Here is a 25,634-nt window from a genome sequence, read left to right on the forward strand (position 1 = left end):
GTGAATATGAAAGTCTATACTGATTAAACAACTCCTCTTCCCTGTCACAACCCAGTCCCTATAACCACCATTTTACTTTTTTTTTTTTTTTAAGTTTATTCACTTTTGAGAGAGAGAGGCAGGCAGAGGAGGGGCAGAGAAAGGGGGACAGATGATCTGAATCAAGGTCCATGCTGACAGCAGGGAGCCTGATGCGGGGCTCAAACTCACGAACCTGTAAGATCATGACCTGAACCAAAGTCAGAAGTTCAACTGACTGAGCCACCCAGGTTCCCCTTACTTTCTATATCTATGAATTTGATTATTCTAGGTACTTCAAATAATTGGAATCATACAGTATTTGTCCTTTTGTGGCTGGCTGGCTTCATTTAGCATAATGTCCTGAAGGTTCCTCCATGTTATAGTATGTGACAAGATTTCCTTCCTTTTAAGGCAGAATTTTTCCACTGTATATATGTACCAGACCTTGTTTATCCATTCATCTGTTGATGGACATTTGGGTTGCCTCAAACTGTTGGCTATTGTGAACAGTGCTGCTAATGACATGGGCATACAAATATCTCTTCAAAACCATGCTTTCAATTATTGTGGCTACATATCCAGGAGTGGGATTTATGGGTCATATGGTAACTCTATTTTTAATTTTTTGAGAAAGCTCCAGGCTGGGTTTCCTTAGAGATTCCACCATCTTACAATCCCACCAACAGTGAACAGAGTTCCAATTTCTCCATATCCTTGGCCAACACTTGAGGAACTCAAATGTCTAAAAGGTCAGTTTTTCTTCTGCTTTCTCCTTATAGTCTGATCAAGGTGATTTTGCTCAGTGCTTGATCTGGGCATAGGATACTGGGTCTTTGGAGCTAGGGCTACACTCATCAGTCACTGAACCCAAACAGTAGCTCTAAGGAAACCATATCCTTTATTATGATGAGAAAATTCTAAGGGGGGGGGAGGGACAAAAAACCCCCACAACAATTGAAAAGAGTGTTTTTGTTATGTATTTAAAAAAAGAAAGAAAAGAAACTTTATGGGAGATGGCCTTCACTGTCACTGTTTTGAAATTCTCTAAAGTTGGTGCCATGAGAGCAAATGATGATTTGGTGATTAGCTAGAAATTATTCCAGCTGGACATTCTTCACACTGAGCTGCAAAGACACTTTGCAATTCCAGTAGTAACTTCTGTGAGGTGGTCTTCCTGTGTTGGAAAGATGGAGTTTCTAGGAGTCTGGGTCGGTCAAGGTGGCCAGAGTTCACAGAGAAAGGGGCACAAAGCAAGAAGTCCAGAGATCTGAAAAGGTCCTTCAAGTTTTCAGGAGACCTCATTCATGGAAAGGCACCACACCAAGCTGGAGAAAGAACTACCTAAAAGGACTAGAGGAAACAGTCCCCAGGCTTCATGTAGGTCTTATAATTTCCACCAATCAGAAATGAAAACCTTGTTGTCCACAGGGCATGGAGTATTCAGAAGGGCATCACTTCAATAGTGAGTTAAAATTAGAGTAAAGTGGCTCTTGGTCTACTCTGAAAGTTTAGAAGCAAGCTTGAAAAAGAGCAATTTCCTAACTTGACTGAGTCCCAAAACAAACCTCAAAAATATTTACAGGCGGGACGCCTGGGTGGCTCAGCGGGTCAAGTGTCCAACTCTTGATTTTGGCTCAGGTCATGATCTCAGGGTTCCTGAGTTTGAGCCCCACATCAGGCTCTGCACTGACCACATGGAGCCTGCTTAGAATTCTCTCTCCCCCCCTCTCTCTGTCCCTCCCCTGATTGTGTGTGTGCTCTCTCTCTCTCTTTCCCTCCCTGTCAAAGCAAATAAATAAAACTTAAAAAATTAAGAAAAAAAGTGTTTATGGACTTGCAAAATACCCACCATCCAATGTGGTAAAATTTACAATGTCTGGCATCCAGCCAAAAATTGCCAGGCATGAAAAAAAAGCCCAAACTGCAAAGAAAAATAAATCAATAGAAACCGACCTCAAAATGACAGTTATTATAACTGTATTTCGTAAGTTTCAGAAGGTAGAGTAAAAATTAGGTAGAGTTAAAAATATACAAGGGAGATGTGAAAGTTGATCCAAATCAAATTTCTAGAGATTAAAAAATATATAATGTCTGAAATGAAACCACAGATACCTGAATTTGTTTCTTAGCTGGCATTTATTTGTCAATGGCAAATTACTTAACCTCTCGGAGTCTCAAAGACTTCATCTGTGAAATGTGGATAATGTTTATTTTCAGTGCTGTATCAGGATTAGAGGAAATGTGAGTCAAATGCTCAGCACAGGGCCTGGCACATGGTGGGTGCTTAATAAATGACAGGGAATACTGTGTGTGTGTGTGGGGGGGGGGGGGATAGGAAAAAGAAGTCAGTTCATGCACTCCTTTTCTCCTTATGGCAAAATAACAAGAAAAGACAGGCTCTGAAAATAACCGTCAGCAGAACTTTCAATAGAGTGAAAAGGAAATAATCGATCATGTGTATAACATCTATAAGGCTCATCTCAGAATACGACTAAGCCTCTAATTTCTTTTAATCTCTTTCTTCTCCTCGCCAACTCTAAGGAGGGATGTTGCTAGAAACTGAGAAAAAAAAAAGGAAAATGAGCAGGCTTTATGGCAGTTGGTGAAGGAAAGCGGGTTCCTGAAAGGGAGCCTTCGCAGCACGTGCGAGTTGCTTTTGGCTGTCGCCAATGGAGGAATCCCTCCCCAAGCACCTGTAAACTGATGCTGCAAACACCCCATTCTGCATCCCGCATGAACACGCCATATATTTGAGCAGAGAACATTGCCTAATCTATTTTTCCCCCTTCTACTCTTAATAGATTGGAGCACAAAAGCCTGAGAGAGGGTGACCTGCCAGACAAAGGCCCTTTGAGTTCCTTGGAAAAGTAGACTTGGAGGAGGATGGAAGGAATCCAAGTGGCCCTATTATTTCCACTTGCACTAATTAGACATTTTTCTGTCAGCTATTGAGCACTGCTGAGAGGCCAAACTCACTGAATTCATTTCTAAAGTGTTTACAGAAGTTTGCATCTGTTTGTGTCTCTTCAGGAGGAAAATAAGCACTTCAATAGCATTGTGGAAAATCTAAACGAAGCATCCTATTCTGGAGGACCTGGCATCCCCACAGCTGCATAATTTAACTCCGTTTGGGGCTGAGCTTCTCGCATCTCTCTCCAAAACCTAACGATGCAAAATGCAGAGAAGTCAACTCAGGAGAATCTTTTCTTCCTTGCCATTGTCTTTTCTCTCCCTCTTTTGAAACCTCGGCATGCTGTGCACTACATACAGATTTAGGTGGGTATCATTCTTGTCGCATTTCTACCAGCACTCTGAGAAATTAATACCCACTTTCATTTGCTGCCAAGTGAAGGGATAGTAAATTCCTCAGCGGCAAGGCCGAATACATCACCATCCTGGGAATCTCCCCCAAATGTACGCCCCGGGAGCACTCTGACTTCAGGAGGAGGGTAATGAAAGGAGGCCAGAGTGTGTGGCAAGGAAGGACACTAAAAGAGAAAGTTTCCCTACATGGTAAAATGTGCCTGGGTTATGCACAATTAGATTAACATGAAAGAGAGTCCCTCCCCTACCCCCACTCCCCAAAACAGAAAGAAAAAGAAAACAACACAAAAACCCTAACCCACTGCCTACATGGGCAGTGCCTTTGAAATGCATATTGGTCTACATGGAATTTGATTCAGGGTTCTTTTGTTTGGGTTTGTAGGCCTATGACTGACCTGCCATCACAGAGCACTCAAAAATATGATCTTTTTAGACAATCTCACAGTAGCAGAATTTCAGTTGTTGGAATCAACATAGGATAACTCAAGGAAAAAAAAAAAAGGAACAGGAATTCTATTCCTTTATCTTTCTTCAGAGCCTGACTTAAGGGCTGTCAGATTGTTCAAATAGCCACCAACTTGTGTTTTTCTTGTTGAGTGATCATGTTTAAATAAAAATATGTGGATGTAGATAAGAGAGTGCTGGATTTCTAGAGACAGGCTTACAAATGAGTGTGTGTGTGTGTGTGCGTGCATGTGTGCAACAGCCCCACAGTTGTTTTTTCACATCTGTTTTCAGAATGGAAAATATGGGGTTCTAATTGAGTTTATGGCACAAAGGGAACTTCACGGCTAGAAAGCTGAGTCAGGTGGTAAAGGAATTAAACTCCACAATGAGATTTCAATACACAGATGATTGAAAAAATGCTAAAGAGCTTTTTCTAAGGGCTTTTGCTGAACAGCAGCAAGGAAAAGTGTGTGCCGTTTTCATGGTTCCTTGCATTAGTGCTAGCCCCTCCCGATGCTGAGCATCAAGTTTGGGTCCCAGCTATGGGTTCAAAGCCATGATGCGTTTGCAGCAATGACAATGGCAGCTGTTCTCTAGGGGGGCTGGGTGAGGGGACTCAGAACTGAAGCCATCTGGCATTGCAATTGGCAGGAATAGTGGAAAGGGAAATTATTGCTGCATAGCAAATTGGGAGATTGGAAAAAGGCAGGGGAAAGTGGGGGAAGATGTCCTGAGGTGAGGAATTAGCAGAATAAACAAATGAAAAATGATGGTGCCTGCATAGTTATACATCAATAAGGAAAGCAGAGTAAGAGTAGAACCTGTCCAATTGGACTACTCAAGGTCAACGGAGGACCAAGCATGTCATGCTCTAAATTTGTCCACCGGCTGAAATGTGAGGAAAAGAACCGAACTTTCCTAAGGTTTATGCCCAAGGCTGGTTAACATTTCACTGATCTTCTTTCATTTTACCAGTAGAACATGCAAGTCCTTTTTGCAAAATAGTTGCATATCTTTTTCTCTATATACCTAAAGACAGCATTTGCAATCATCTCTCCCTGCTTTTCATCCTCTCTCCCTCATATCTACCATAGATGGAGTTGGCTGTCTTTTAGAAGAAAAAGAAAGCAGTTTCAAAACAGATGACCACTTGCCCAGGATCCTAGTGAATCTCATGGTCCCTGAGAACCAGGGACCTGCATGCCTCAGTCTCTTCCAGGTTATGATGGCCACTATCACTCCAGTCACCACTGGTCATTTCAAAATCCACATCGATGATTCACTTAGCACACTGATCTCTCTTGCCACAGCCTCTTTATCTCCAGTGATCTTGCTCTACACCAAGCCTTAGTCCCTATGACTATGATACTCATGACTCCCATGGTCAGTCATAGCCTAGAACTTAAAATTTTGATAACAGCCCAGTTGGAATCTCAACTTAACCATCTGATTCTCTGATCTTTATCTACTATTCTAACTGCCTTTCTCAGTAGCTCAACTCCAACAATTCTGCAACCCTTCAGGGACATCCCCACAATCCATTGACCCCTACTATTGATGTGTAACCAATCCCCTCATGTTCTCACTTGACTCTTTAAATTCCTGTGGTGCATTGGGGCACCTGGGTGGCTCAATCATTTAAGCCACCAACTTTGGCTCAGGTCATGATCTCACAGTTTGCGAGTTCAAGCCCTGCATCGGGCTCTGTGGTGACAGCTCAAAACCTGGAGCCTGCTTCAGATTTTGTGTCTCCCTCTTTCTCTGCCCCTCCCCTGTTTGCACTCTCTCTCTCTCTCTCTTTCTCTCTCTCTCTCAAATAAATAATAAACATTAAAAAAATTTAAATTCCCACAGTGTATCCAAGTAATGACTTAAAAAAACCCATTCTTGATGCCTTTGTCACTTTCTGCTTCTGCCACATAAATCTGGCAATTCCAACTATATTTATTGTTAAGGAAAAATGTTGGCCTCACATTAAAATCACTTAAGGGAGGGGCTCCTGAGTGGCTCAGTCGGTTGAGCCTTCGACTTCGGCTCAGGTCATGATCTTGGGATTCGTGAGTTCGGTCCCCACGTCAGGCTTACTGCTGTTAGTGTGGAGCCCCCTCTCTCTCTGCCCCTCTCCTCTTGCACTCTCTCTCAAAAACAAAATCTCTTAGGGGAATTTTAAAAAGTTCAGATGTCTAGATGGCACCCCAGACCAGTTAAATTGAACTCTCTGGGAATTGTATGCAGGCATTGATTTCTTTTAATATCCCCAGGTGATTCAATGTGCAGGCAGAGCTGCGAATCCCTAGGGTAGCCTGACTGTTAGCCACTTTCCTCATCCCTCAATTCCTTCTCTTGCTAAAGGTGGAATGAGTTATCTGATGGGAGGGGGCATACCTGGCTCAGACCTTTCCTCTCCCCTCTCTTCAAAACTTCCTCCCTGTTCGGGGTGCCTGGGTGGCTCAGTCGGTTGAACGGTTGAGTGTCTGACTTCAGCTCAGGTCATGAACTCGTGGTTCGTGAGTTCAAGCCCCACATCAGGCTCTGTGCACAGAGCCTGGAGCCTCGTTCAGATTCAATGTCACCCTCTCTCTCTCTGTTCCTCCCCTACTTGTACTCTCTCTCTCTCACAAAAATAAATAAAGATTAAAGCAAAATTTTAAAAAAAGGGGGGGAGGGCGCCTGGGTGGCTCAGTCGGTTGGGTGTCTGACTTCGGCTCAGGTCATGATCCCACAGCTTGTGAGTTCGAGCCCCGTGTTGGGCTCTGTGCTGACAGCTCAGAGCCTGGAGCCTGCTTCAGATTCTATGCCTCCCTCTCTCTGTGTCCCTCCCCTCTCTGTCTCTCTGCCTTTGTCAAAAATAAATAAATATTAAAAAAAAAATTAAAAAAAAATCTTCTCCCTGTTCTACAATAAGGGAAGGAACTTGCCAGCAACAAAATGAGTTTGGGGTAGAGAATTTACCAACTCACTTGTCTGAATACCTAAAGCTACATTCTCCTATCCATTTTAGAATAATGAAGGCTGCTCTTTTGTATCTATCTTTCAGTTGGCTCTGAACACAGGAGGTGACAATGAGTGTTACTTATTGCTACTTACAATCCCCAAATTATATCTACTTTTCTGCCTAACCTGAGCTTCTACCCAAGTAATTGCATGTGGCTGGAGAAAAACACACAACCATGACACTTTGAATTTATGACCTTAACATGAAGTTGGCCCTCAGCACAGCCTGACAGTCCAGCTACACTCACACCTTCTGCTCTCTTCTCAAGGTGCCATGCTTTCTGTGGACAACCTGGCTTCTTCTTTCACTGAGAAAACAGTCAATGAGAAGAGACCTTTCTTATTGTCTTACCCGGATTTATGAACCCTCTTGCAGTGGAACCCATGTTTCTGCCTACTGTCCCTTTGCCAGGGGTAAGGCCAACCTCCCATTTATATACTCAGTTCTATCCCTCCCTCTTTGCTCTAGGACACGATTCCTGTAAACACCCTTTTTCTCTTCCACACCATTAATTTCCTCGTCTCTACCGGATTATTCTCATCAGCATACAGACATAGTGTCTTCCATCTTAAAAAATTTTCCCTTAATCATATGTCTTTGTACATCTTTGTCTTAGTTCAGGCTGCTATAACATAAAATGCCATAAACTGGGTGGTATAAACCTTGTTATAAACATCAGACATTTATTTCTCACAATTCTGGGGAAGTCAAAGAGCAAGGCGCCAGCAGATTCAGTGTCTGGTAAGACCCTATTTCCTAGTTCACAGATGCCATGTTTTTCCTGTGTCTCCCTGGGGCCTCTTTCATAAGGGCATGAATCCCATTCATAAGGGCTCTGCCTTCATGGCTCAGTCACCTCTCATAGGCCTCACCTCATAAAAACTTCACCTCAAGGGTTAGGAATTCAACATATGAATTTGGGGTAGGTGAGGGGATACAAGTACTCAGTCCACGGCAATCTCTCCCCAGCTCCTATGCCATGGTCTCTGTCCCTGTTTACAGTCAATCTCAAGAGTTGTCTAAACTCACTGTCTTTACTTCCTCATTTCTCATTCTTTCTTAAAGCTATATCTTTCATCCCCAACACTCCACTGAACCCATCCTTTTCAAGGTTGCCAACAGCCTCCAAATCCAACGACCATTTATTAATCTTCATTCAAACTCCTAGAAGCATTTGGTTGAGTCAATTAATCCCTCCTTTTTATTCAAGTGACTTTGGCATTTCGTTCTCCTGGCTTTCATTCTACTTCAATTTCTTCTTTTCTTCACTCTACTTTGCTGGAGTATCCTTCTCCAGCCTCTGAATGTTGAATGCCCTAAAAGTTCTAAAGCTGCTTCTCTTCTCTAGCTGCACTCACTTAGACTCTCCCATAGCCTCAAATATCATTTCTGTTGGTGAATCCCAAATTTGAATACCATCCTTGGTCTCTTTCCTGAAATGCAGCCTTGTATATGAGATTGCCTACATAACAGCCAACTTGTCAATTAGGTATATCAAACTTAACATATTTATTTTATTTTTTAATTTTTTAATGTTTGTTTATTTATTTTGAGAGAGAGAGAGAGAGAACAGGGGAGGAGTAGAGAGAGAGAGGGAGAGAGAGAATCCCAAGCAGGCTCCACACCCAGCACAGAGCCCAACATGGGGCTCTATTCTACAACCTTAATATCATGACCTGAGCTGAAATCAAGAGCCAGACACTTAACCAACTAGGCAACCCATGCATCCCTATTTTATTTCTTAAGTAGGCCCCACACCTAATGTGGGGCTCAAACTCATGACCCTCAGATCAACAGTTGCATGTTCTACCAACTGAACCAGCTAGGTTCCCCTCAAACTTAACATATTTAAAACAGAGCTCTTTATTTTCTATACTTGCTTGCTTCTCTCTTGGTGTCTCTATCTCAGTAAAACAAATCATCCATTCATTTGTTTAGGACAAAATTTTAGAGCTTTGACTCCAAGTTTGTGACTCTTCTCCTTCTCTTTTCCAATATATCAGCAAATCCTATTGGCTCTACCTTTATGTACAAATGTCTACAATATTTATTATTGATACCAATGCCATGGTTACATGTAATGACAAAGAAATGTCAGAGAATCTTGAGAAATTAGAATTCTTATTCCTTCTTTTTTAACTATGAAAATATCTCTAAAATCATAGCAAAACTATTTTCTTGGAGAGTGTTTAACCTGGAAATAAACGAAATGAAAAGAAAAATCAAAAGTCTATATTAGTTGATGTGACACTTGACTGTGGACAGAACTCAACTGATTTGGGGCCCATGAGCTTAATCTCAAAAATGAAGGGGAACTCATTATTGCAATACACTCCATTTATAGGGGAAAATTTTGCACGTGAAACTTTATAATGTAGCAAATGATTCTTGGCATATGATTCACTGAGAATTTATTCATTCACCCAACAAAATATTTAAGATATAAGATGTATCTTATAGGCATTGGATATACAATACTAACAAAGACAGACATGGTGTTATCTGATCTTCAAACATTTTGAAGATGAAATTTCCCAGCTCAATGTATTGGGTGGTTTTTAGAAAATACAGAAGAGATGAATGTCAGAGTTAAAAACAAAAATTTGGGGCGCCTGGGTGGCTCAGTCGGTTAAGCGTCCGACTTCAGCTCAGGTCACGATCTCACGGTCCGTGAGTTCAAGCCCCGCGTCAGGCTCTGGGCTGATGGCTTAGAGCCTGGAGCCTGCTTCCGATTCTGTGTCTCCCTCTCTCTCTGCCCCTCCCCAGTTCATGCTCTGTCTCTCTCTGTCCCAAAAATAAATAAACGTTAAAAAACAAAACAAAACAAAAATTTAATATTTAGGGGTGACTGGGTGGCTCAGTCAGTTAAGCATCTGACGTTAGCTCAGGTCATGATCTCAGAATTCATGAGTTCATTTCCCATGTTGGGCTCTGTGCTGACAGTTCAGGGGCTGGAGCCTGCTTTGGATTCTGTGTCTCCCTCTCTCTCTCTCTGACCCTCCCCCATTCTCTCTCTCTCTCTCTCTCTCTCTCTGTGTCTCTCCCTCTCTCTCAAAAATAAACATTAACAAATTAAAAAAAATTAATATTTAGACCAAACATTTAGCATTATAATCTGAGTCAACACATTGAGTTCAAGTCCAAAAATAGGTCCCCAGAAGAAGAGCTTTTTGATGAAGAAGAGGCATTCTTCTCCCTTGTCCTAACCACCTTGGCTCCTGAAGAGATGTCTCCCTTCTCAAAGAGTACCAAGTCAGGTCAAAAGCAAAAGTTCTTATCTAACATGGAACTGGAAGACCTTTGTAACTGATGTTCTTTTGTTTCCTGGGAACCGTGTTCACCTCATGTGGATATTACTCCTCTTAACAGCTAACGGGTTCCGTGAGTGGTAATAGCAAAGGAGTCTCAGGTTTTGCCCTTAAGGCACTCCAGGGAAGAATCCAGAATATTGGTTCACCACTGCTTATGATTCTTCTATCTCAGTGGCTGTCATCAATGGTTGCAGAGGAAGAGGCCAGCTTGACAATCAGTTTTGTAGTCTGGGGTTCTTCCACAGGTACATTATTTTCTCTCTCTCTTTTTTTTTTTTTTTAATAGTGGTGGTGTGTGACTGCTGGTACTGGGAGAGGGACTCATGAAGAAGTTCAACTGTCAGATTCACTAACATACTGTTTGGAATGTTAAGTTCTTTGCATTGTCTGAAAGGTTGCCTATATATATTAATAGATAAATCTGAAAAAATTTCAGTCATTTTTGATATCTTGATAGCAAAATTCAGCTAGAGTCTTGATTACTCTATTTGATCTTAGCTTCTGTCTTTTTTTTAAAAAATTACATTTCATTTATTTTTTTGTGGGGTAGTATATTCACATAGTTCAAAATGCACTTGGGGATATAGTGAAAAGTCCGACACCCTGGGCCCAGGCTCCTTCCTACCCTCTGAGAAGGTGATTGACATTATCTATTTCGTATATGTCCTTCCAGAGAATTTTTTTGAATAATAATTCAGTTTCTTAACAGCTAAGTGGTATTTTTAAAAATATAAATTAATACTAAAGGTAATACTGTAATATCAAAAGGTTTAAAAATTCATAAAATATTTTATATTTGCTTCCTTTTTTTATGTTGTGACTTTTATTCTTGTGACTTATTCATTCCATAACTGAAAGCCTATATCTCCCTCTCTCCTTCACCCATTTTTCCCATCCCCACACTCCTCTTCCCCTCTGGCAACCAACTGTTCTCTGTATTTATAGGTGTGATTCTGGTTTTTTTTTGGTTTATTTTTTCTTAAAGATTCTACATATGAGTAAAACCATATGATATTTATCTTTCTCAGTTAGCATTACACCCTCTAGGCCCATCTAAGTTGTTGCAAATAGCACAACCTCATCCTTTTTATGGCTGAATAATATTCAATTATATATAAATATAAATAAACACATACACACACACACACACACACACACACACACACACACACACACCCTGCATCTTCTTTATCCATTGGTCTTTTGACAGACATTTAGGTTGCTTCCATATCTCGGCTATTGTAAATAATGCTGCAATAAACATAGGGGTGCATATATCTTTTTGAATTAGTGTTTTAATTTCTTTGGATAAATACTCAGTAGTTGAATTATTCGATCACATGGTATTTCTATTTTTAACTTTTTGAGAAACTTCCATACTGTGGTTGTACCAATTTACATTCCCACCAACAGTGTGAGAGTTCCTTTTTTCTGCATATCCTTGCCAACACTTGTTGTTTCTTGTCTTTTTTATTTTAGCCATTCTGACAAATGTAAGTGGATATCTCATTATGGTTTTGGTTTGCATTTCCCTGATGATTAGTGATGTTGAGAATATTTTCATGTGTCTATTGGCTGTTAGTATATCTTCTTTGGAAAAAAATGTCTATTCAGGTCTCCTGCCCATTTATTTTTCCATTTTTAATCAGACTACTTTTTCTTCTGGTGTTGCATTGTATAAGTTCTTTGTATATTTTGTATATTAACCCTTGCAAATATCTTTTCTCATTGAGTAGGTTGTCTTTATGTTTTGTTGATGGTTTCCTTTGCTGTGCAAAATCTTTTCATTTTGATGTAGTCTCAATTGTTTATGTTTGCTTTTGTTTCCCTTGAGTTTCTGTCTTGCCTCATAACTATAAAAATCTCATATCTGGCCCTAAGCCATGTCCTTTTGTCAATTAGCTTATAGTATAATAATAGCTACCATTTATTGAATGCTAGGCACCATTCTAAACATTCCATGTTATCCACTCACTTAATCCTCCAAACAATCTATGAAGTAGGTACTGTTATTACTATCACTGTAGATGCTGTTTACACAGGTTGCCCATGATGACAAAGCTAATAAGGGGCAGCTCTTGGATTCAAACCCACGCAGTCTAGCTACCAAGTCAGCTTCCTTAGCCCCTACCTATACTGTCTTAATTTTATCAAGATTGTCATTGTCATTGTTACCAAAAACATATGCTAGAAGAGTAGCAGTGTATAGCACAAAAAGAACTGTTTGGACCTCATTTTCCTTAGGGCTTTCTACTGGTTCTTAAACTATTAATTATCAGTGAAAGGATTAAGAGCTTACTTGTCCTGTTGTGATTTTAAAAGCTATGCATACTTAGAGAAACAAATGGACTCACCTGTCACTTTAGAGTCCTATAGTCCAAGGGAATCACATTCACATAAGCACAGCAGAAATAAATGTCCAATCAGTATGGGTTAGCCTTGCTTTAATAAAACCTCATTAAGGAAAAAAATCTCAGATTACTATACTAGGAAATGTCAACCTAAGGAATGGTTATGCATTACACGAGGTAGTCTTCATGATTCACTATAATATTCTTAAATAATGAATGTCTATAATCTATTTAAAATATGATTCAATTACAGAAAATGTTATTAATGACAAATAAGATACTTTAAAAGGGGAGTAAAATAGTGGTACTTCAACCAGGTTGTACATTAGAATCAATAGTGATGTTTTATTAATACAAGTTCTTGGGTCTCAATAGAGATCTAAATCAGGATCTCCAGGTTAGAGGTGCCTGGGTGGCTCAGTCAGTTAAGTGTCTGACTTCAGCTCAGCTCATGATCTCACGGTTTGTGAGTTTGATCCCTGCATTGGGCTCTGCGCTCACAGCTCAGAGCCTGGAGCCTGCTTTGGATTCTCCCTCTCTCTCTCTCTCTCTCTCTCTCTCTGCCCCTCCCCTGCTCAGGCTCCATCTCTCTCTCTCAAAAATAAATAAACATTAAAAAAATAAAGAATCTCCTGGTATATTTTAAAGAAGCTGCCCTTCTTTCCATCCCCCAACCCAAACTCACCCAGATAATCTTGATTCAGTCAGCTCATTAAACAATGTTTGTAATCTCTGGCATAAGCCATTAAAGTCTTTAACGGGTATAAGTAAGGTGCATTTTAAGCATATTAGGCAAAGATATGGCCTTATACAAAGAGTGAAGGGAAGCTGTCCACAGTCTTATGCTCAAAGTAATAAAATGAGAGAGCTATTGAGAAAGAATGTTAAGAGTCTGACCTCTAATCAAGCCCTTTTAAGGTTCTACCTGACAATGATTCCCGAAAGCCCAGAGATTTCTAATTGTTATACAGTGCCAGTGGGAATAATTTACGCCTACTATGATGTTTTCAATGTCCATGAAAGAAACATATTTTGCTTCTAGTCTTTAATGGTGAATAAATATACAAAGTTCCATGACTGAGTTGGTAATACTTCCAAAATGTGACAGATTGTACACATATAGAGAAAAAGGAGCCAACTTGTTGAGGCTATTCTCATGAGGAAGCTAGTCATAGCAGTTGCTACAGGGAGACACTGCAGGACAGTGCAAAAAAAAAGGGGGCTTTGATTGTACTGAGGCACTACCCCTTTGGGGTAACTTTTTTTTAACTTTTTAGTTTCAACTTCTTATATATTAAGATAATAATACTGTACAGATTACTGAGAAAATTAAAGAGAACGTATGTAAAATGCTCCATAATAGATGCTCAGTAAATAGGAACTCATTATTTTGAGGTTGGATTGGGAGTAGATCTGTGGAATCACTGTCTCAGTTCTCCCATCCAAGTACTAACCAGCCCCGACACTGCTTAGCTTCCGAGATCAGATGAGATCAGGCACGTTCAGGGTGGTATGGCCGTACACAGTCTCTCTGTTCTCAAAACAGAAAGACAATTCAAAAAGACTCCTCTGAAGTTTACCAGTAAGAAAGACATTAAGCTTTACTGACATTTTAAAAAGTAGATGGACACCAGCTCCTTACTTTGCCTGTGTGTCAGATGGCCACTTAGTACAGATGTTACCTGAGGAAGCCCTCATCTTGGAGGGGCCAACAATGAGAACTCTGAACTCAATTTTCAGTTGCTTGTATTGCAGTTTCTACATATCTGGTTAACTAGATTGACAGATGATAGTATTATAAATCACGGCTGCTTTGAAATAACTCATAATAAGAGGGAGAAAGACTATAAACATCTCAAGGCAAAGTTCTTTAAAGAATTGTCAACTTTACAGGGTTTAGATTTTTTATAAACAGACAAGTTCTCCAAAATTTCCTTTCCTGTGATAAGTGGCTGACAACAGTATGCTATCCAAAAGGTATTTTGAAAATGTTTTTCAGATCATGAGGGCTGGAAATGTTTTCATCATTGTGATCTTCATACTAAATAAAGCATCACGTAAAGATAACTCACACAAATGGGAAATTTTTAACCTGTTTAAAAATCTTCTGCATGAAGAGCTTTTACATCCTTTGTGAAAAAAAATAGTATCTTCTGATTAACTTGCAAAATGTAGAAATTTGCAGCTGAATTTCAGCACATGATGTTTCAGGATCCATGGATGGATTGAAATATGGGTAGTATGGATTAGCTGACCTCTTTTATTTGGATCTGCTTATGTTGGAAGCATAAGGTTTTTCAACTATGACAGCCATTAAAAAAACTAAGTGTTAAAAAAAACCCTATCCTACCCATATCTTCAAGGCACAGTGCTAAGATGTTAAACATAACATCTAATTAAACATATTCGATTATAATTTTAAATTGAACAAGAAGTTCTCATGCCAATAATGTAATTTAAAAAATTATTCTAGGGGCGCCTGGGTGGCGCAGTCGGTTGAGCGTCCGACTTCAGCCAGGTCACGATCTCGTGGTCCATGAGTTCGAGCCCCGCGTCGGGCTCTGGGCTGATGGCTCGGAGCCTGGAGCCTGTTTCCGATTCTGTGTCTCCCTCTCTCTCTGCCCCTCCCCCGTTCATGCTCTGTCTCTCTCTGTCCCAAAAATAAATAAACGTTGAAAAAAAAAAATTAAAAAAAAAAAAAAAATTATTCTAAAGTGGTCATTTAATCTTTGTGTTGTTCTTAAGTTTCCATTCTATAAAAATATATATACATATGCATAGTACGTGCATATAACTTATTAAATGAAAAATTAAACGGGGACGCCTGGGTGGCTCAGTCGGTTAAGAGTCTGACTTCGGCTCAGGTCATGATCTCACGGTTCGTGGGTTCCAGCCCCGCGTCGGCCTCTGTGCTGACAGCTCGGAGCCTGGAGCCTGTTTCAGATTCTGTATCTCCCTCTCTCTCTGCCCCTCCCCCGCTCACACTCTGTCTCTTTGTCAAAAATATATAAACATTAAAAAATATATAAAAAAAGAAAGAAAAATTACATGTATATCAGGGTGCCTGCTAAAATGTTTTTCCTGATGGGGTGGGCAACAACAACAACAAAAATCAAAGGCAACTGATGCAGAATATACTCATCAGCGGGATAACATAAGTTTTTCTTTGGTGCTGTACCAATACAGCCTAAAAAAGAAAGGGCTAATCCCAAATATCTGCGAAATTTGTTGAGCTTAAAAATTTTTGGTGTCTGCCCTTGAGAGTGAGGCAAGTTGGTTTAATAAGCTGGGTAGATGATTTCACATCATGATAGGATGATGGCAGGCAGAGGGAGACGGCACGTCTGGATTATATCTCAGCCTAGCCAGGAGGTCTGGATTATATCTCAGCCTAGCCACACTCGGTAATATAGTTTAGGAGAGTCTCTTGAGCTCCCTGAACCAATCACCTCATCTGCAAAATGGGCATAATCAAATCTACTTTTGAGGGTTTTTCTCAAGATTGTATGTTGTGAACATATCAGATTGAATCCTATGAAACTGCCACGGTTTGATGTTTGTTGACATACAAAGACGATATTTTCATATTGTTTGAGCTAATAGAATCCGTGTCAGATATAGGGAGATGTATTTTTAGAGATGATATTTGTAAGCTCCTTATTTTTTTCACCTATAAGATTTAGGAGGTGATGTTATTCTTACTTGCTGACAGGACTGAATAAACACCCCCTCAGGATTTATCCTTTTCTGAAGGTCACTGCTTTCTTCTGTCTGCCCGGGGACTGCAACGTGTTAATTTCCTGCATTTTGAACTTGGCTGCTCTGTCTGCTCATCTTATTCGGATCAACTCTTCCAAGACTTGGCTCAGCCTTGGGGTTTCATTATGGGGAGACATGAAGCTCATGCCATAGGGTTAGCCCTCATCAAAGGGATAACTCGCATGCCCGATTCTGTGGCAGCTGAAGTTTCGTTGGTAGAATTTTAAAAACAAGTCATCGTTTTAATTTAAAACTTGAAAGTACCGTATTAAAAGGGGCGGTTTTTGGCACAGTTTTAGAGCAGGGTTTAAATCCTTGGTGATTTTAATCAGACTCTATCTTAAAGTCTGAAACTTCATAGGCCTTGGGGCTAATATTTGTCTTTTAAGGACTCCATTCTCTGGGTGCCTAATTTTCAATTATTGAATGAAATTTATTTTTGATGAATCTGAACATTTTGTCTGGTTGCTTTTCCAAAGAAGAACTATGAGGTTCAGCAGATGAAGCTAAGGTTTTAAGTGTTGATAATAGGAAATTATAAAATTTCTGTCTTAATTAATTCTGCTCTAAGTAAAAAAGTCCCATGATGTTAGCAGAGGGAGCCCAAGGCAAACTATAGGGCAGCAGAAAGGATAGAAAAGCAGCAAGGAAAGGCTGGTCCAGTTCTACCACAGGCCCGTGTGAAGTATGGGGGTGTGCAGATTCAGGGAGATTCAGGGACCTGGGTGTCATATCCTGTGGCTCTTGCTGATGGGGTCTGTGACTTATGGTGAGCCACCTCTTTCTCTCTCTGGGTTTAAGTTCCCCACTGACCAAATGATGAGCTTGAAAGAAATGATCTCTAAATTTCCCTCCAGCTTCAATGTTCTATCATTTGATAATGAAAGAACTTGTATTGGGGCGCCTGGGTGGCTCAGTAGGTTGAACGGTTGACTCTTGATTTCAGCTCAGGTCAAGATCTCATGGTTGGTTGTGAGATCCAGCCCTGCTTTGGGCCCCATGTTGAGCCTGCTTAAGATTTTCTCTCTCCCTCTCCCCCTGCCCCTCCTGCACTCACACATGTACTCTCTTGGCAAAAAAAAAAGAAAGAAAGAAATTGTATTCATGCATACCAATTATGTAGATATATACACATATATTTTCCATATGTGTGTATGTGTGGGTACACAGCTGTGTGCTAAAATAATCTCCAAAAACATAACAGGAGAAGAATGATACTTAGCTTATGGCAGGCCATTAAATGGGAAGAGAAGATTCAGAAATAAGAACGTTGCAATTTCAAATCCTTCCTTTATCGGCAAAAGATGCTTTGTCCGAGTCACTTAATTAATCACCTTAGCTTGTTCATTGTTAAGATAGAAGCAATTCTGTATCTGTACTTGGTGTGAGAGAAGTGGTGCAGCATAACCTTACTACCCTTACTTAAGTTTTTCTGAACATTTGACCTGATCTGGATTTAACCGACTGAGCCACCCAGGCGCCCTTGACCTGATCTGGATCTAAAGGGGACTGATCAACAGATACTCTTCTTTCTCTCTCTCCTGCCTTTTTCATAATGGTAAGAGATGTTTATGGTGAAGAATAAAAAAATGTATAAAGAATAAAAGTCAAGTAAATAAAAGTAAAATCCCACCACTTTCATGGAAATGCTCATCCAAATTTATGTAGATTTTGTTGTTCAGGATTAGTATTAGGTACTTTTGTAAGATGTACAGTTTAAAAGAGTTCTTGTTTTCAAATTAACTGAGATTTCCCCCAGAGATTTAAGCCAGAAGAAGTAGCGGATTGCCATCTTAGAAAGATGGTTTTGGTTGCAGTGTAGAGTAAAGCCGGTGGGTCATGGTGATAATGAGTACTACCTGCCAATCTATTTCTGTGTCTTCCCCTCCTGAGCACATGGTAGAATGGTGTTTTCCAGCCTTCTTGATGTCAGTTGTGACTGCATCGCTTACTGTGACCTGTGGTCATTTCTGTATGCACGTATGTAGAGCCACTGTGCAATTCATCATTTCCTTTTCCTCCTGCCATGGCAACTAGCAATATTCTAAATGGTAGGTATTCCATCAAGCTGGGTCCCTGAGGGGAGTGACATTAAGCAGAGCTCTCTTTCCCCCCTCAGATGGACATATAGAGACATGAAAAATCAAACCTTTATTGCTTTAAGTTTTGGCATTGCTTTTTCTGCAGCCTAACCTTACTATTCTTGTTCATACAGGGGACATGACTAGAGGTAGGGGAAAGGTTGGATATAATCTGGGAAGGAGGTGTCATGGTCTGAACCAGCACAGTTGCAGTAGGGTTGGAGAAAGGAAGATGTATTTGAGAGATATTTATGAGGAAACGGTGGGACTTGATAATTAATACGACATGAGGGTTGATGGGAAGATAGAATTAAAGATGATTCCTAGGTCTTGACTTGGGTAACTGGGAGGTTCATGATACCATTTACTGATACTGTGATCACTGGAGGAAGAGACAATGGGGTGGACGGAGCGAGCAAAAGTGGGGAGATGATGAGCCAGTTTGGGCCCTAGGGGACTTGAGATATCTGGGACATCCAAATAGAGATGGTTAGTGGACTGTTGACTGCTCTATAGCCCCGAAACTGAATGAAATAGAAAAAGTGATTGGCTTTTTCCAATCTGTTTTCTCCAGCCACGTTTAAGGATGAAATAATATAGTAAATACCCTACCCTACTTTTTTTTTTCTTTTAGAAACCATTTTTGTTGAAATGTCCTTTTGAACAAATTCTGTTCTTGGTTGTGGACTGTGGTATATTTTGCCTTTTTCTCTATAGAGGCATAGGACCACATACTAAGAATCTTGAGGTCATTTGAGAGTTTTTTTATTGCATTATCTTCCACATGTACATTAGCCAGCTTTCCTTTAGTGTATTAGTTTCCGGTGGCCACTATAACAAAGCACCACAAACTGTGTGGTTTAAAGCAACGAAGATGTATTGTTTCAAAGTTCTCAAGGCTAGAAGTCCAAAATCAGGTTGTCAGCAGGACACACTCTCTCTAAGGTTGCACGCCTCTCTCTCAGCTTCTGGTGTTGCCAGAAGCCCTGGGCATTCCTTGGCCGATGGCTGCAAAACCCAACCTCTGCTGCTGTCCTCACATGGCATTCCCTCTGTATCTCTGTGTCTTCCCATGGCCTTCCTCTTATAAGGACACTAGTCAGATTGGACTGAGGGCTCACTCTACTGCAGTATAACCTCATCTTAACTAATTACATCTGCAATGGCCCTATTTTCAAATAAAATCATACTGGGAGGCACTGAGGGTTAGGACTTCAATGCGTTTGGTGGGGGACAAATCAACCTATATCACTTGGTAAGACTGTGATAACCCCAAAATTTCAGTACCTTTAGCAACAAAGTTACTTGGTTGTCGTTCATATTTAGAATTGGCTGCAGTTTGGCTCTAACTCTGAGACTCTGCTCCATGTATTTTGCCCTTTTCAGAAGCCAGGCTGAGGGAGTAGCCATGATCCTGTTCATGAGGCAAAGGAAGACTTCCAGTGGTAGAACTACACAATGGCTTATAAAGCTTCTGCTTGGAACTGGCATATGTTACTTCTAATCACATTTCATTGGCTAAGACAGGTCATATGGCTGAGCCTGTAAGAATTAGAAGAATATGTATCGAGCACCTGCCACATATTAAGCAATCGACAAATGGGAGGAACTGTTCCAACAAGCAGGGCTTTTGACAAAGATTGGTTGACCCATCTCCTCATTCTGGTGGTTTTTCCAGGACATAAACTAGGTCTTCCACTTCCTTTGCCTTTCTTTCAGTGTTCAATATATCAAATGTGTGGCACATGTTAATACTCAATAAAGTTTTCCTGAGTAAATGAATGAATATGCAGCTTGCATTCATTTTGCCTTTTGCATCTTAATGAAAAAGATCTCCACTATTAAAACCCCAAGGCACATAGTTGAAGATGAAACTTCATTTGAAAAAATCACTTGCTGAAAGAATCATAATCCAAAAATTACCTATTACTGCTTTTGAATTCTCTATTTTTTTAAAATATTTTTTAAACATTGATTCATTAAAAAAAATTTTTTTTTCAACGTTTATTTATTTTTGGGACAGAAAGAGACAGAGCATGAACGGGCGAGGGGCAGAGAGAGAGGGAGACACAGAATCGGAAACAGGCTCCAGGCTCTGAGCCATCAGTCCAGAGCCTGATGCGGGGCTCGAACTCACAGACCGCGAGATCGTGACCTGGCTGAGTCGGACGCTTAACCGACTGCGCCACCCAGGCGCCCCTAAACATTGATTCATTTTTGAGAGACAGAGTGAGACAGAGCATGAGCAGGGGAGGAGCAGAGAGAGAGGGGAGACAAAGAACCCAAAGCAGGCTCCAGGCTCTGGGCTGTCAGCACAGAGCCTGATGTGGGGCTCGAACCCATGAACTGTGAGATCATGACCTGAATCATGATCTAAGCCAAGAATTCTCTATTATTAATATGAAAACTGACACCTGAAATAAATGTTTTAAAATTAGTTTTAAGAACTTCTTAAACCCAGAGCTTATTCATGGAGAAGAATTTTATTGCTTCCAGGGATAGCATCTCACCTTACCTAGTCCTCACACAATGTATCTTTTTTGAACTTGACTTTTCATTTCCTAATACATTTATAGTCATCTTTTGCTAAATACTATTCCTGTCCTCTCTGCTCTTAGGTTAATCACACTAGCCATTTTAAAAACCTTTCCCCATAATATTGTAATGAACAACTCTTATCTTTATTCATTTTCATTTATGTTTTAATTTTTTAATATATTTTCTAAATGCTTATTTATTTTTGTGATAAAGAACACCAGCAGGGGAGTGGCAGAGAGAGAGGGTGACAGGATCCAAAGTGGGCTCTGTGCTGACAGCAGCTTACCTGATGCAGGGCTAGAATTCATGAACTGTGAGATCATGACCTGAGCTGAAGTCAGATGCTCAACCAACTGAACCACTCAGGAGCTCCTATTTATGTTTTAATTTTTGACCTCTTAGTACTTTAAGTAGTTTAAAAATAACAATATCGGGGTGCCTGGGTGGCTCAGTTGGTTAAGCAGTCGACTTCGGCTCAGGTCATGATCTTGCAGTCCGTGAGTTCAAGCCCCGCGTCGGGCTCTGTGCTGACCGCTCAGAGCCTGGAGCCTGTTTCAGATTCTGTGTCTCCCTCTCTCTCTGACCATCCCCCGTTCATGCTCTGTCTCTCTCTGTCTCAAAAATAAATAAACGTTAAAAAAAATTAAAAAAAAAACAATAACAAGTTAAAGGCAACAAGATTATCTGCAGACATATAAATATTCTGGAAGTTAAATCTATCAAACTTTGTTCATCCACAAAGCTTTTTCACCCAAGATCACACAAGAAAACAACTACTTATTTATGTAGTCTCTCTTCAAATTACTGGTAGCACAGATATTTCCAAAAAAATTGTGGAATAAAAGTTATCATATTATCCATTTTCATGGTTATACAGTTAAAGAGAAAATGGGGAAAAAATCCTCATTTTGAGACTGCTTTATCTCCTTGCACCTTACTCTAGCCAACCTCTAAAAATTACCCCATATCTCTTTGCAGAGACACCCCACTACACTTAAGTTCCCTTTCTCCACAGAAACAGGGCTGAGGAGAGGCCAGATCCTTGCCAAGATCAGGATGCCCAAATCTGCAGGAAGGCTCAAAAGCAGGGCCTGGCCAGCAACTTCTCTTAGCCCGGCAACCCAGCCTGCTCTCAACTGCGACAGACATGCGAATCCAAACATGTCCTTAATCTCCTTTTTAAAAGTTTTGTTTTCATATTTTCTTTATTTGTGCAGAAAGCATCCTTTTTATAAGTGTAAAAGTTACTGGAAAAGTTACAAAAGGTGGCATCTACACAGAGGCCGGTGCCTTCATTCCCTGGCATCTCAGAAGCAAGGAGAGTTTTACTAGTAAGAACGCTACTGTGCCCGCCCAAAACCAAGCTAAACAGAAGCTAATGGTAAATGCCTTCAATACTTTTTGGAAAAAAAAAAAAATCCATCAAAGGTTTTGCTGAATGATATTTATAAGGGCCTTACTGTTCTCTTTCAAAAACTGAAATGCCCTTCTCCGACACTTGAAAAAAATTGCTTGTGCTTTTCATCTTTTCCTCTTAGAGTGTAAACATTGTTTTGAGTGAAAAGAGCTGAAGGAGCGCTCACTTTCCCTTGGAATTTTATTTTTAAATAAGAGAGGGAGAAAATCCTTTTTCTGACTAATACTAATAATACAGGTCAAAGTGTCAGGCGATATACAATTAAATGGAAAACAAAAAAGGTTCCCCCTCTTTTTCCCACAGCACAATGGCACTGGAATATAAATTACCAATGGAGATGAAATAATACTTCAAAGCCTGTAGGGCAGGGCAGTGCAGTGTTTACAAAGTATTTTCTATGGCATGATGAGACATTAAAGATGATGGTAACCCATGGACTTGAGGGTGTTATTGAATAGTCTAAAACTAGCATGAGGTAGGATTTTAGGTCCCTATAGCCTGTGACCCCGTGATAGGCTTTGTTTCACAAGGGCAGCTGCAGTTATCAACAGATGTTTCAGCAATAAATAATTGGTATCATCTCGGAAAAGACCCATCTACCTGGGGAGAGGGCATAATACCAAAAACACTGCCCAGCTATTACAGCCACATTAATCTCCCATCTCTCCAGGTTTCTTGGGGAGCGTGCTGCAGGTGTTTTTTCTGGGAGAGAGCGAACAAACTCTCTCAAGTCAGCGAGCTTTGTGTGGAGTGTAAAGGAGGTTGGCCCCTGCCATAAATTTCTGTCTGTGGCCACACACCAAAGGAGAAAAGGTTGGGGGTGGGGAAGGAGGAGGCGGGGTGGGGGGGAGCGTGTGGGGAGGGAGGAAATGGGAGAGGCTGTGGAGAACAGAAAGCAAAGCATAAAACACATATAATTTTTCTTGATTAAGTTTAGCCTAAGAGAGTAACATTATAAATGACCCTTAATTTCACTAACTCAGGCACTCAGCATAATTCTGTGCTTAACTTTGATATGTTATTTGTGGAATTAACTTAAATTAAATTAAACTTAACAGTGGCTAGACTCTAAGTGTAATGCTAATTTTAAAAATGGAGGGGAAACTTTTTATGGGAAGGATTCATTTCAAAGCAAAGAAAATCATGGCAATTTAGATTTGTGGAAAAAAGTGAAAGAAGACATAACTCGGCTGAACAGAAAACTCAGCAGCCTTTAACCAATTTTTTATGTAAAGAAGAGAATCTCGTAATGAATTGATTATTACAACATGGCCAGCCCGCTTCAGTAAAGAATAATATTGAAACCAACAGATAATGGGACAAAAACAAATCATGGAATTCACTCGGGATACTTTTGGCAAGCTAAGATATCGAAAGTAGCATGAGTTCACAGAGTGCTATAGTGCTCTGTATTTACAAAACAGAGTGGTTTAGTAATTGTGCACTTGGGGTCTGACACAATAGGAAAGCATCCTAAGAGTCTTTAGGAGGTGTGGTTACTTAATTTATAGCTTGCTGGGGAAGCGAAAGAAAATGATGCTCAGAGTTGAAAAAGCTCCCAGGTTAAATACATTAGGGACTAAAGAAGCCTAATGGACTGATTCTCAGAGCTGCCACTAGTGATCTCGTGAGCTGGACACAAATGTCTTAAATTCTGCACGTCTCTATTTTCCCAACTGTGACATCCGTGCAGTATGTAGAGGGAAAGTAGAAGGAATAAATACAGTCTAACAACTATGAACAGCTTGTCTGCCAACTCACATTAGCCCCCAAATGCAGCAAGACCCAGTTTTTAAAATACCATCTTGAGTTTTTCATCTAGAGTCACTAACAGCTTTGCATGCGGCGAGGGGGATCTGGTGATTGCGGGATGGACCAAGAGGAGTAAAACCCTGGTTGTCATGGTGTGATGTGTCTCCCTCTCTCAGCCTATGTTTGAAGTTCAGAGGAACTTTCTAAGCCCCAAAGGTCAAAGAAGAGGTCCTGTTCTCACCTTCCTTGGAAGCCTTGAACGTTCTACGCCACCCTCGGCTGAATCACACAAGGCTTCCCAAGCAGGTGAAGCAACTATGGCTTTTCAAGAACTGGCCCAAGTTTAAACAAGTTCCTGGAATTAATGGGAAGGAGACTGCTTTTACGGTTGGTCTCCTGGAAACTTCACATTGGAGTCTCCTTTTACCCCTTACCTTGTTCCTTCTCCCCTCACATCCCTGGTCAGGCTCTCTGACTTTCCTCCTCTTTTCTTTAGAACGTTGGTTCTCAAGTTCTAGCATGCATGAGAATCTTCTGGAGGGCTTGTCTATGCTTATTGCCAGGCCCAGAGTTTTCGATTTGGTAAGTCTTGGGTGGGGCCCAAGAATCTGAATATCCCACAAGCTTCTAGTGCTGCTGCTGTGAGGTCTCATTTTAAGTATCACTTCTCCAGAGCTGCCCTGTGCCATAAAACCGTAGGCCTAGCACCATGTGGCTATTTATATAAAAAATGATTTTTAAAAATTAAATAACACGAAAAAGTTCAGTTCTCATGCTTGCCACATTTCAAGTGCTGGAGAGCCAAAGTGGCCAGGGCCTAATGCACTGGGCAGCAGAGCTATGGAACATTTCCTGTATCGCAGGAAGTTCTACTGGGTAGCCTACATCTTGCTTTAGAGTAAAAAAGTCTTGGGGATTCTACCTGTGCTTTCAAGTTCCTCACATGGGGCTTTCTGAAGGAGAATCCGTAGCTAGATGGAGGAAGGGGTAGCTCCACCACTCACTGGTCTATTCCCCTGGGCACGTTAATCTCCCTGCACCTTAATTCCCTCATCTGTAAAATGGGGATGATAATGGTGGTGATTACAGGAGAGCCATTTTGAGAAGTAAAGGAGATGACATATGTGTGAGCACTTTGTAAAATCTGCAGTGATATGCAGACCATAGTTATTATTCCATTCCCCTTTTCCACATATACCAAGCCTGGTCATTTAAAATCGCTGGTTCACCACTGCATTCTTTCCAAATACCCACTTTCCTTTTCCTGCAGTCTCCAGTCTGCTTAACCTCAGTCTGTTTGTTTATATTTTTGGCGGGGGTAGGTCATGGGAAAAGTGGGGGCTTTGCTATTTCTACTAAGTCTCCAAAGATGCCATTATATGTGCATAGATCAGGGAACCTTTCCCAGATTTCTGTTTCGGTAGGCAAACACAATACCTGTACACTTGTTTTGGGGGTGACCCCAAAACACATTCTCATGTAAACTGATGCAATAAAAATGTTAGGATATTATCGTTGCTTGTAATGCCTGGTGTCCAGACAAACATATATTTTTACATGAGAAAAAATACATAAAAGCTAATAGACTCTCTTCCTTGACAATCATCTGAGAGAATGTAAGTAAAAAAACAATGCTAC

General features: G+C 40.5%; 1 protein-coding gene across 3 annotated transcripts in view; it reads right to left on the reverse strand.

The window, feature by feature from the left end:
- The window catches only part of ALPK1 (alpha kinase 1), a 130,089-nt gene that overhangs the window by 35,947 nt on the left and 68,508 nt on the right, over positions 1-25,634 (reverse strand). The gene's annotated exons all lie outside the window — the stretch shown is intronic.

This window comes from Prionailurus viverrinus, chromosome B1 (assembly GCF_022837055.1).
Source record: "Prionailurus viverrinus isolate Anna chromosome B1, UM_Priviv_1.0, whole genome shotgun sequence".
NCBI classification, from domain to species: Eukaryota; Metazoa; Chordata; class Mammalia; order Carnivora; family Felidae; genus Prionailurus; species Prionailurus viverrinus.